The sequence below is a fragment of the Jaculus jaculus genome, chromosome 8, assembly GCF_020740685.1.
Source record: "Jaculus jaculus isolate mJacJac1 chromosome 8, mJacJac1.mat.Y.cur, whole genome shotgun sequence".
In the NCBI taxonomy this organism is placed as follows: domain Eukaryota; kingdom Metazoa; phylum Chordata; class Mammalia; order Rodentia; family Dipodidae; genus Jaculus; species Jaculus jaculus.
The window spans coordinates 129225668-129236050 of NC_059109.1; positions in this window are offsets into that span (position 1 = coordinate 129225668).

Genomic DNA, 10383 nt, shown 5'->3' on the forward strand with positions numbered 1-10383 from the left:
CAGGTCAAGAAAGTGGCACAGAGGACTGGAGAGATGGCTTAGCAGTTCAAGCACTTGCCTGCAAAACCAAAGCACCCAGGTTCAGTTCCCTAGGACCCATGTAAGCCAGATGTGCAAGGTGGCTCATGTGTCTGGAGTTTGTTTGCAACGGCTGGAGACCCAGGCATGCCCATTCTCTGTCTCTCAAAATTTTTTTTTTAAATTTCTTATTTATTTATTTGAGAGCGACAGACACAGAGAGAAAGACAGATAGAGGGAGAGAGAGAGAATGGGCGCGCCAGGGCTTCCAGCCTCTGCAAATGAACTCCAGACGTGTGCCCCCTTGTGCATCTGGCTAACATGGGACCTGGGGAACCGAGCCTCGAACCGGGGTTCTTAGGCTTCACAGGCAAGCGCTTAACCGCTAAGCCATCTCTCCAGCCCTCAAATAAAATTTTTTTAAAGTGGCATCAGGGCTGGCCATGGTGGCGCACACCTTTAATCCCAGCACTTGGGAAGCAGAGGTAGAGATCGCTGTGAGTTTGAGGCCACCCTGAGAGATTGCATAGTGAATTCCAGGTCAGCCTGGGCTAGAGGAGACCCTACCTCAAAAAAATAAGTAAATAATAAATTTTTAAAAAGACCCTCCAGACACAAAATGGCCTGGGTATCCATGACGTTATCACCTACACAAGACCATCATAATCGGAGGAAAAGATCACGACATCAAAATAAAAGACTGACTGAGAGGGAGAGGGGATATGATGGAGAGTGGAGTTCCAAAGGGGAAAGTGGGGGGAGGGAGGGAATTATCATGGGACATTATTTACAATCATGGAAGTTAATAAAAAATAAATTGAGGGCTGGAGAGATGGCTTAGCGGTTAAGCACTTGCCTGTGAAGCCTAAGGACCCCGGTTCGAGGCTCGGTTTCCCAGGTCCCAAGTTAGCCAGATGCACAAGGGGGCGCACGAGTCTGGAGTTGTTTGCAGAGGCTGGAAGCCCTGGCGCGCCCATTCTTTCTCTTTCCCTCTGTCTTTCTCTCTGTGTCTGTCGTTCTCAAATAAATAAATAATAATAATAATAAAATATTAAAAAATAAATTAAAAAAAAGAAAGAGGCTGGAGAGATGGCTTAGTGGTTAGGGCATTTACCTGCAAAGCCAACAGATCCTGGTTCAATTCTCCAGGACCCACGTAAGCCAGATGCACAAGGGGGTGCATGCGTCTGGAGTTCTCATTTGCAGTGGTGGAGGCCTAGCATGCCCATTCTCTCTCCCTCCCTCTCTCTCTGCAGCTGGAGGCGTGGGCTGAGGGAGGCGGTGAGGGAGGACTTGCAGCCGGCAGGACTTGCCTTTCTTTTCGGTGAGGCATAAGCCATGGGGGTTCGGAGGGTGTGGTCAGCTTCAGTTTAAGTGAGGCTCCCTGTCACAGTTTCATCCCAGTACTGAGTTGAAGATGACGCAGAAAAGTGCTAGAGAGATGGTTTAGTGGTTAAGTCCCTAGCCTGTGAAGCCTAAGGACCCAGGTTCGGCTCCCCAGAATCCACGTAAGCCAGATGCACATGGTGGCGCAAGTGTCTGGAGTTCGTTTGCAGTGGCTGGAGGCCCTGGTGTGCCCATTCTCTGTCTGCCTGCCTCTTGCACTCACTCCAAATATTTTTTTTAAATTTTTTTATTTATTTATTTGAGAGCGACAGACACAGAGAGAAAGACAGATAGAGGGAGAGAGAGAGAATGGGCGCGCCAGGGCTTCCAGCCTCTGCAAACGAACTCCAGACGCGTGCGCCCCCTTGTGCATCTGGCTAACGTGGGACCTGGGGAACCAAGCCTCGAACCGGGGTCCTTAGGCTTCACAGGCAAGCGCTTAACCGCTAAGCCATCTCTCCAGCCCCAAATATTTTTTTGAGATAGGGTCTCACTCTAGTCCAGGCTGGTTCTGGACTACAGACTGACCTCGAATTTGCAGTGATCCTCCTACCTCTGCCTCCTGAGTGCTGGGATTAAAGGCGTGCACCACCATGCTCAGCATAAATCACTTTTTCTGCAAATTATCTTTTCAAAATTTTTTATTTTAAAAAACACTTTATTTTTGCCAGGCGTGGTGGTGCACGCCTTTAATCCCAGCACCCGGAAGGCAGAGGTAGGAGGATCGCCATGAGTTTGAGGCCACCCTGAGACTCCATAGTGAATTCCAGGTCAGCCTGGGCTAGAGAGAGACCCTACCTTGGAAAACCAAAAAAAAAAAAAAAAAGTGATTTATGAAGCCTTATTCATCATAAGAGACCTGCATGTTAAAAATACACTGAAAGGGCTGGAGAGATGGCTTTGTGGTTAGGTGCTTACCTGTGAAGCCTAAGGACCCCAGTTCAAGGCTCGATTCCTCAGGACCCACATTAGCCAGATGCACAAGGGGGTGCACGCGTCTGGAATTCATTTGCAGTGGCTGGAAGCCCTGGAGCACCCATTCTCTCTCTCTCTCCCCCTAACCCCGTCTTTCTCTGTCGCTCTCAAATAAATAAACAAACAAACAAAAAAATTTTTAAAAATGCACTGAAAAGCCAGGCATGGTGGCACACATCTTTAATCCCAGCACTCGGGAGGCAGAGATAGTAGGATTGCTGTGAGATAAAGGCCACCCTGAGATAGTGAATGCCAGGTCAGCCTGGGATAGAACAAGACCCTATCTTGAAAAACCAATAAAAAGACAAAAGTACACTGAAAAACCAGAAGTGGTGGTGCACACCTTTTATCCCAGAACTTGGAAGGCAGAGGTAAATTCTCTGTGAGTTCAAGGTCAGCCTAAGACTACACAGTGAATTCTAGGTCAGCCTGGGCTAGAGCCAGGTCATACCTTGAAAACCCAAAAACAACAAAAATATACTGGGAGTATTAAAAAAAAAAAAAGTGGGCTAGAGAGATGGCTTAGCAGTTAAGTGCTTGCCTGTGAAGCCTAAGGACCCTGGTTCGAGGCTCGATTCCCCAGGACCCATGTTAGCCAGATGCACAAGAGGGCGCATGTGTCTGGAATTTGTTTGCAGTGGCTGGAGGCCCTGGCGTGCCCATTCTCTCTCTGTCACTCTCAAATAAATAAAATAGAATAAAACTTTTTATTTTTTTAAAGTAAGGAGTGATATGGTCAGAAAATTAGTTTGGCTCCTCAATATTTTTGTAGTAAAAAAAACCCTTATCTTAATTTTCTAGAAAAAAGGAGCTTTCTGTGTAAGCATGAGTACCTGAGTTCAGAACTCACATAAAGGCCAGATGCTGTGGTGGACATCTGTAATAATGCCAGGGCATCTACAGACAAGTGGAATCTTGCGGGCCAGCTAGCCTGGTGACATCAATGGTGAAAATCCAGAAAGAGAAACCCTGGCTCAGGCTAGGTGGAAGGCCAGGACCAGCTACTGCACACGAGTCCTCTGACCTCCGCATGCCCATGGTGGCCTGCTTGTGCCCACACACAGAAAAGGCTGGGGATGGGCTGGAGAGATGGCTTAGCGGTTAAGCGCTTGCCTGTGAAGCCTAAGGACCCCGGTTCAAGGCTTGGTTCCCCAGGTCCCACGTTAGCCAGATGCACAAGGGGGCGCACGTGTCTGGAGTTAGGGGCTGGAAGCCCTGGCGCGCCCATTCTCTCTCTGTCTTTCTCTCTGTGTCTGTCGCTCTCAAATAAATAAATAAAAAATGAACAAAAAAATATTTAAAAAAAAAAGAAAAAGAAAAGGCTGGGAGCCGGGCGTGGTGGCGCACGCCTTTAATCCCAGCACTCGGGAGGCAGAGGTAGGAGGATCGCCATGAGTTCAAGGCCACCCTGAGACTACAGAGTTAATTCCAGGTCAGCCTGGACCAGAGTGAGACCTTACCTCGAAAAACCAAAAAAAAAAAAAGAAAAAAAGAAAAGGCTGGGGATGTTGCTCTTGGTAAAGAACTTGCCAAGCATGCGCAGAGCCCTGGGTCTGACCTCACCTCGAGCGCTGTGTAAACCAGGTGTGGTGCCCACCTGTCATCTTGGCACTCTGAAAGCAGGAGGCAGGGGGCAGGGGGGCCCCAGTACCAGCACCACAGATTAGAACCACCCGGTCACCACCGGCAAGTCTCATCCATTGCTGGAACCTCTGGTGCTGGCTTATGGGTGTTTGAGAGGTAAACACGGCTCTTAAGTGAGGTGTTAACCAAGGCTAGGCCTGGAGAGCTGACTAGCTTGGAGGCACTGGCTGCAAAGTGAATCCTCAGGCTCCACCCTTGGAGATGCTGATGGGTGGGCTAGAGCAAGATCCTCCCTGGCGCGAGTGGGGAGGAAGCCAAGTATGATGGTGTTTATCCGCAATCCCAGCGCTGCCTGGGGAGGCTGAGACAGGCCTAGGAGTAGCTGACATCAGTGAGCTATAAGTCCAGTGCACCCTGTCTCAAAAAGGGTGGGGGGGAGTTCTGGAGGGATGACTTGGCAGTTAAGGCGTTTGCCTGTGAAGCCAGGAGACCCAGGTTTGATTCCCCAGGGACCCACATTAGATGCACAAGGGGGCGCATGTGTCTGGAGTTCATTTGTAGTGGCTGGAGGCCTTGATGCACCCATTTTCTCTCTCTCCCTCTTTCTCTGCCAAATAAATAAAAAATAATAACTTTTTAAAAAGAGTTGGGGCTGGAGAGATGGCTCAGTAGTTAAGGTGCTTGCTTGCAATGCCTGACAGCCTGGATTGATTCCCCAGCACCCACATAAAACTAAATGCACAAAGTAGTGTATACATCAGAAGTTAGTTTGCAGCGACTAGAGGCCCTGGTGTGTCCATTATCTGTCTCTCCCTCTCTATCTTTCTCTCTGTTTTCAAATAAATAATTTTTTAAATGAGGTGGCAGCTGGAGAGATGGCTTAGCAGTTAAGGAGTTTTTACTTGCAAAACCAAAGGACCAAGGTTCCATTCCCTAGGATCCACATAAGCCAGATGCACAATGTGGCACATTGTATCTGGAGTTCATTTGCAGTGGCCAGAGGCCCAGGTGCACCCATTCTCTTTGTCTCTCTCTCACTGTCTCTGTCTCTGTCTCTCTCTCTCTCAAATAAATAAAAAATAGAAGCCTCGTGTGGTGGCATACGATTTAATCCCAGAATTAAGGAAGCCACAAGTAGGATCGCCATGAGTTCACGGCCACCCTGAGACTGCACAGTGAATTCCAGGTCAGCCTGGGCTAGAGTGAGACCCTACCTCAACAAACCAAAAGTAAAAATAAATAATGTTTTTAATATACAACTTTTTATTTATTTTTCTTTTTTGGTTTGTTGAGGTAGGGTTTCACTTGTAGTTCAAGCTGACCTCGAATTCACTATGTAGTCTCAGGGTGGCCTCGAACTCACAGCAATCCTCCTACCTCTGCCTCCCAAGTGCTGGGATTTAAGGCATGCGCCACCACGCCCAGCTTAATATTTATTTTTGTTTATTAAAGACAAAGAGAGAGAATGGGTGTGCCAGGGCCTCCAGCCACTGCAAACAAACTCCTGATGCCACCTTGGGCATCTGGTTTACATGGGACCTGGAGAATTGAACCTGAATCCTTAGGCTTCACAGGCAAGCACCTTATCTGCTAAGCCACCTCTCCAGCCCAAAAGATATATATATATTTTTTTTAATGAGGTAGGCCAGGTGTGGTGGCACATGCCTTTAATCACAGCATTTGGGAGGCAGAAGTAGGATTTCCATGAGTTCCAGGCTACCCTGAGAGTACAAAGTGAATTCCAGGTCAGTCTAAAAACAGAAAGAAAGAAAGAAATGAGGAGGACCCAAATGTGGTTATTATACACACCTTTAATCTCAGCATGTGAGAAGCCAAGGTAGGAGAAATGCCATGAGTTTGAGGTCAACCTGGACTAGAGAGAGACCCTGCGTGGAAAAGAACCAATAATTAATAAAATAACAGAGGTCTGGGAAATGTAGCTCAGTGGTAGAGAGCTTACCTAGCGTTCATGAGACCCTAAAATCAAAGCAAGGAGTGGTGGCACACACTTTTAATTTCAGTATTCGGGAGGCAAAGGTAGGAGGGTTGCCATGAGTTCAAGGCCACCCTAAGACTAGATTACATAGTGAATTACAGGTTAGCCTGGGCTACAGCAAGACCCTAAATTGAAAAAAAAAAAAAAAAAGAGTGTGTTTTTCATATTTTTTAGTGAAGATCACAACAAATTATTTCTGGGCATGGTGAGATGTGCCTATAATCCCAGAACTTGGAAGGCAGAAGCAGGAATGTCACAAGTTTAAGACTAGCCTGGTCGACATAGTGAGAACCTGTCTCAAAAAAAAAAAAAAAAAAAAAAAAAAGCCTGGAGTGGTGGCACAGGCCTTTAATCCCACCACTAGGGAGGTAGAGGTAGAAGGAACAAGACCAGCCTGAGACTACAGAGTGAATTCCAGGTCAGCCTGGGCTACAGCAAGACCCTCCCTTAAAAAATCCTTCCTACCCCTGGTCTGGAGAGCTGGCTTAGCGGTAAAGGCATTTGCCTGCAAAGCCAAAGGACCCAGGTTCAATTTGCCAGGAGATGCACAAAAATTGTTTAAAAAGAAAAAGAGGAATGGAATTTCAAAGGGGAAAGTGGGGGGGAGGGAGGAAATTAACATGGGATTTTTTTTTTTATAATCATGGAAAATGCTAATAAAAATTAAAAAAAGAAAAGAAAAAGAAAAAGAGGCCAGGTGTGGTGGTGCATGCCTTTAATCCCAGCCCTTGGGAGGCAGAGGTAGGAGGATTGCCACAAGTTCGAGACCACCCTGAGAGTACACAGTGAATTCCAGGTCAGCCCGAGCTAGAGTGAGACCCTACCTTGGAAAATCAAAACAAAAATAATAAAAAGATGCTGGGCGTGGTGGTGCATGCCTTTAATCCCAGCACTAGGGAGGCAGAGGTAGGAGGATCACCATGAGTTTGAGGCCACCCTGAGACTACATAGTTAATTCCAGGTCAGCCTGGACCAGAGTGAGACCCTACCTTGAAAAACCAAAAATAAATAAATAAATAAATAATTAATTAAAAAATAAATAAAAATTAAAAAAATAATAATAATAATAAAAAGGGCTGGAAACATGGTTCAGAAGTTAAGGTGCTTGCCTGCAAAGCCTAACAACCCTGGTTTGATTTCCCAATACCTACGCACGTAAAGCCAGATGCACAAAGTGGTGCATGCACCTGGAGTTCGAGTTTGCACACACCCATTCTCTCTCTCTCTCTCTCTCTCTCTCTCCTTCTTTCTCTCTCTAAAATATTTTTCAAAAAGAAAAGAAGAAGAATTGCCTGGGCTAGAATGAGACCCTACCTGAGGAAAAAGAAATACTTCAAGTATTATACTAAGTCAGGTAACCCAGGCCCAGAAAGCCAAGCGCCACATGTTCTCTCTCATATGTGGATCCTAGCTACAGATGACTGGGCTTCTGTGTGAGAATGAAAATACTTAGTAGCAGAGGCCAGTAAGTTGAAAAGGAGACATAAAGGGCGGAGAAAGGAAGGGAGGAGGATACTTAATAGGTTGATATTGTATATATGCAATTACAATGATTGTAATGGGGAGGTAATATGATGGAGAATGGAATTTCAAACAGGAAAGTGTGGGGGTGGGGAGGGAGGGAATTACCATGTGATATATTTTATAATCATGGAAAATGTTAATAAAAATTTAAAAAAAAATTTAATAAAAAAAAAAAGAAAAAAAAAAAAAAAGAAATACTTCAAGACATAGCCTGGGTGGCATCTATCCCTGCCACCACTGGCTGTGTGATCCCAGGGAAGTCTCTTCCTGTGTAAGAAAAATACACCCATCTGCTCTGGGCTGCCTCCCTCAGGAGGAGCCCCTTTCCAGACTACATCTTTCTTTCCTCACTTATCTTAGAGATAGGCTTGCCAGATTAAAATACAGTTTCTCAATGAAATTAGAATTTGAGATAAATAAATTTTAGCATAAGACTGCACCAAGCATACACCGTATCTGAAATCCGACCAGAACCCGGTCTGGCAGGTTCTTTGTTTCATGCTGGGCCTTGCTCAGAAACTGGTTCCAACGAGTTATGGGTGGCTTCCACCTGTAAACCCAGTGCTTGGGATGCTGAGGCAGGAGGTCGTTCTGAGATGCGGAGAGAGTTCTAGGCTGGCCTGGGTTACATGAGACGCTGAAAACAAACCAAAGAGGAAAAGAGAGAGAGAGAGAGAAAGAATGGACTGTGGTAGAAATTATATTATAGTTACGTAACAGAATGCCTTGTTTTTAGCAGCTATATGGGTGAGGCTATCCCAGCGGGGTTTAAAGGCCTTGAGCTCCTTAATTAACTCCCAATTGGTTCAGGAAAAGCAGTGCAGGGGTATGTGTATGAAATATGTGCACACACGCACACACACACACACACACACACACAGAAACAGGATGTGAGGCAAATATTCCCAGTGCTAAATTATAATATGGCTGGTCATGGTATAATCCCAGCATGTTGAGGTGGTTTTGTGCACGTGCGTGTGTGTATATGTGGTTTTTCTTTTTCTTTTTCTTTTCTTTCTTTTTTTTTTTTTTTTTCCAAGGTATGGTCTCGCTCTAGCCCAGGCTGACCTGGAATTCACTATGTAATTTCAAAGTGGCCTCAAACTCATGGTGATCCTCCTACCTCTGCCTCCCGAGTGCTGGGATTAAAGGCATGCGCCACCATGCCTGGCTTTTATTTTTATTTTTATTTTTATTTTTATTTTTATTTATGAGAGGGCAAGAGAGAGAACACACCGGGGCTTCTAGCCACTGCAAACAAACTCCAGACATATGTGCCACCATGTGCATCTGGCTTATGTGGGTTCTGGGGGATTAAACCTGGGTCCTCAAACTTCATAGGCAAGTGCCTTAACCACCAAGCAATCTCTCCAGCCCTTTTTATGGTTTCTCGAGGTAGGGTGTCACTCTAGTCCAGGCTGACCTGGAATTCACTATGTAGCCTCAGGGTGGCCTTGAACTCACAGTGATCCTCCTACCTCTGCTTCCCAAAGGTGTGCGCCACCATGCCAGGCTAATCCCAGCACTTTGGAAGTTGATACAGGAGTCCCAAGTCATCCTAGGGTACATACTAAGTTCTGTGCCACCTGGATGGCTCAGTAGTACTTGCTCGAAAAGACTGCAAGCTTGGGTTTGATACCTCAATACCCACAAAAAGCCAGATGTACAAAGTGGCGCATGTGCCTGCCAATTGTTTGCAGAGGCAGGAAGTCCTGATGCCCGCATTCTCTCTCCTTGTCCATCACTCTGTCAAATAAATATTTTGTTGTTGTTGTTTTTTCAAGGCAGGGTTTCACTGTAGCCCAGGCTAATTGGAACTCACTCTGTAGTCGCAGGCTGGCCTTGAACTCACAGTAATCCTCCTACCTCTGCCTCCTGAGTGATGGGATTAAAGGCATGGGCCACCATGTTCAGCCTCCAAATAAAATATTTAAAAAATTTTAAATTTCATTTTAATTTATTTGAGAGACAGAGAGAAAGAGGCAGATAGAGAGAGAAGGAGAGAGAGAGGGAGAAAGAATGGGTGTGCCCGAGCCTCTAGCCACTGCAAACAAACTCCAGACACATGCATCACCTTGTACATCTGCCTTACATGGGTCCTGGGGAATTGAACCTGGGTCCTTAGGCTTTGCAGGCAAGTGCCTGAACTGCTAAGCCATCTGTCCAGCCGCAAATAAAATATATTTTTTAAATTGTGATGTAGAGCTGGAGACATGGTTCAATGGTTAAGGTGTTTGCCTGCTAAATGTAAGGACACAGGTTTGATTACCCAGTACCCAGGTAAAGCCAGATGTACAAGTGATGCATGTGTCTAGAGTTTTCTTGCAATAGCTAGAGACCCTGATGTGCCCATTCTCTCTCTCTCTTATCTTTCTCTCAAATACACCAATAAATAAAAAATGGTGATGTAACTGGGCGTGGTGGCCCACACCTTTAATCCCAGCACTCGGGAGGCAGAGGTAGGAGGATCACCATGAGTTCGAGGCCACCCTGAGACTACATAATGAATTCCAGGTCAGCCTGAGCTAGAACGAGACCGTACCTAGAAAAACAAAAAAACAAAACAAAACAAAAAAAAGAGCAAAAAGGTGATGCAGCTCTAAAAATTATCAGCCAGCCAGGCATGGTGGCTTGGCTGTGGCAGGAAGACTGAAGAAGACCGAGTTCTATCTCCACACGGGATCAAAACCTGGACACAACCACATATACCTGTAAGCCCAGTACTGAAGAGGGACAAAGACAGGATTGCTGGGACAATCTGGTCAGTCAGTCTAACCAAAAAATGAGGAACTCCTGATTCAGTGAAGGACTCTGTTTCAGGGAAATAAGCAGAGGAGAGACCAGGAGGAGAGCTGACCTCTTCCTCTGGCCTCTGCATGCACACAGGGAAATTACCTCTG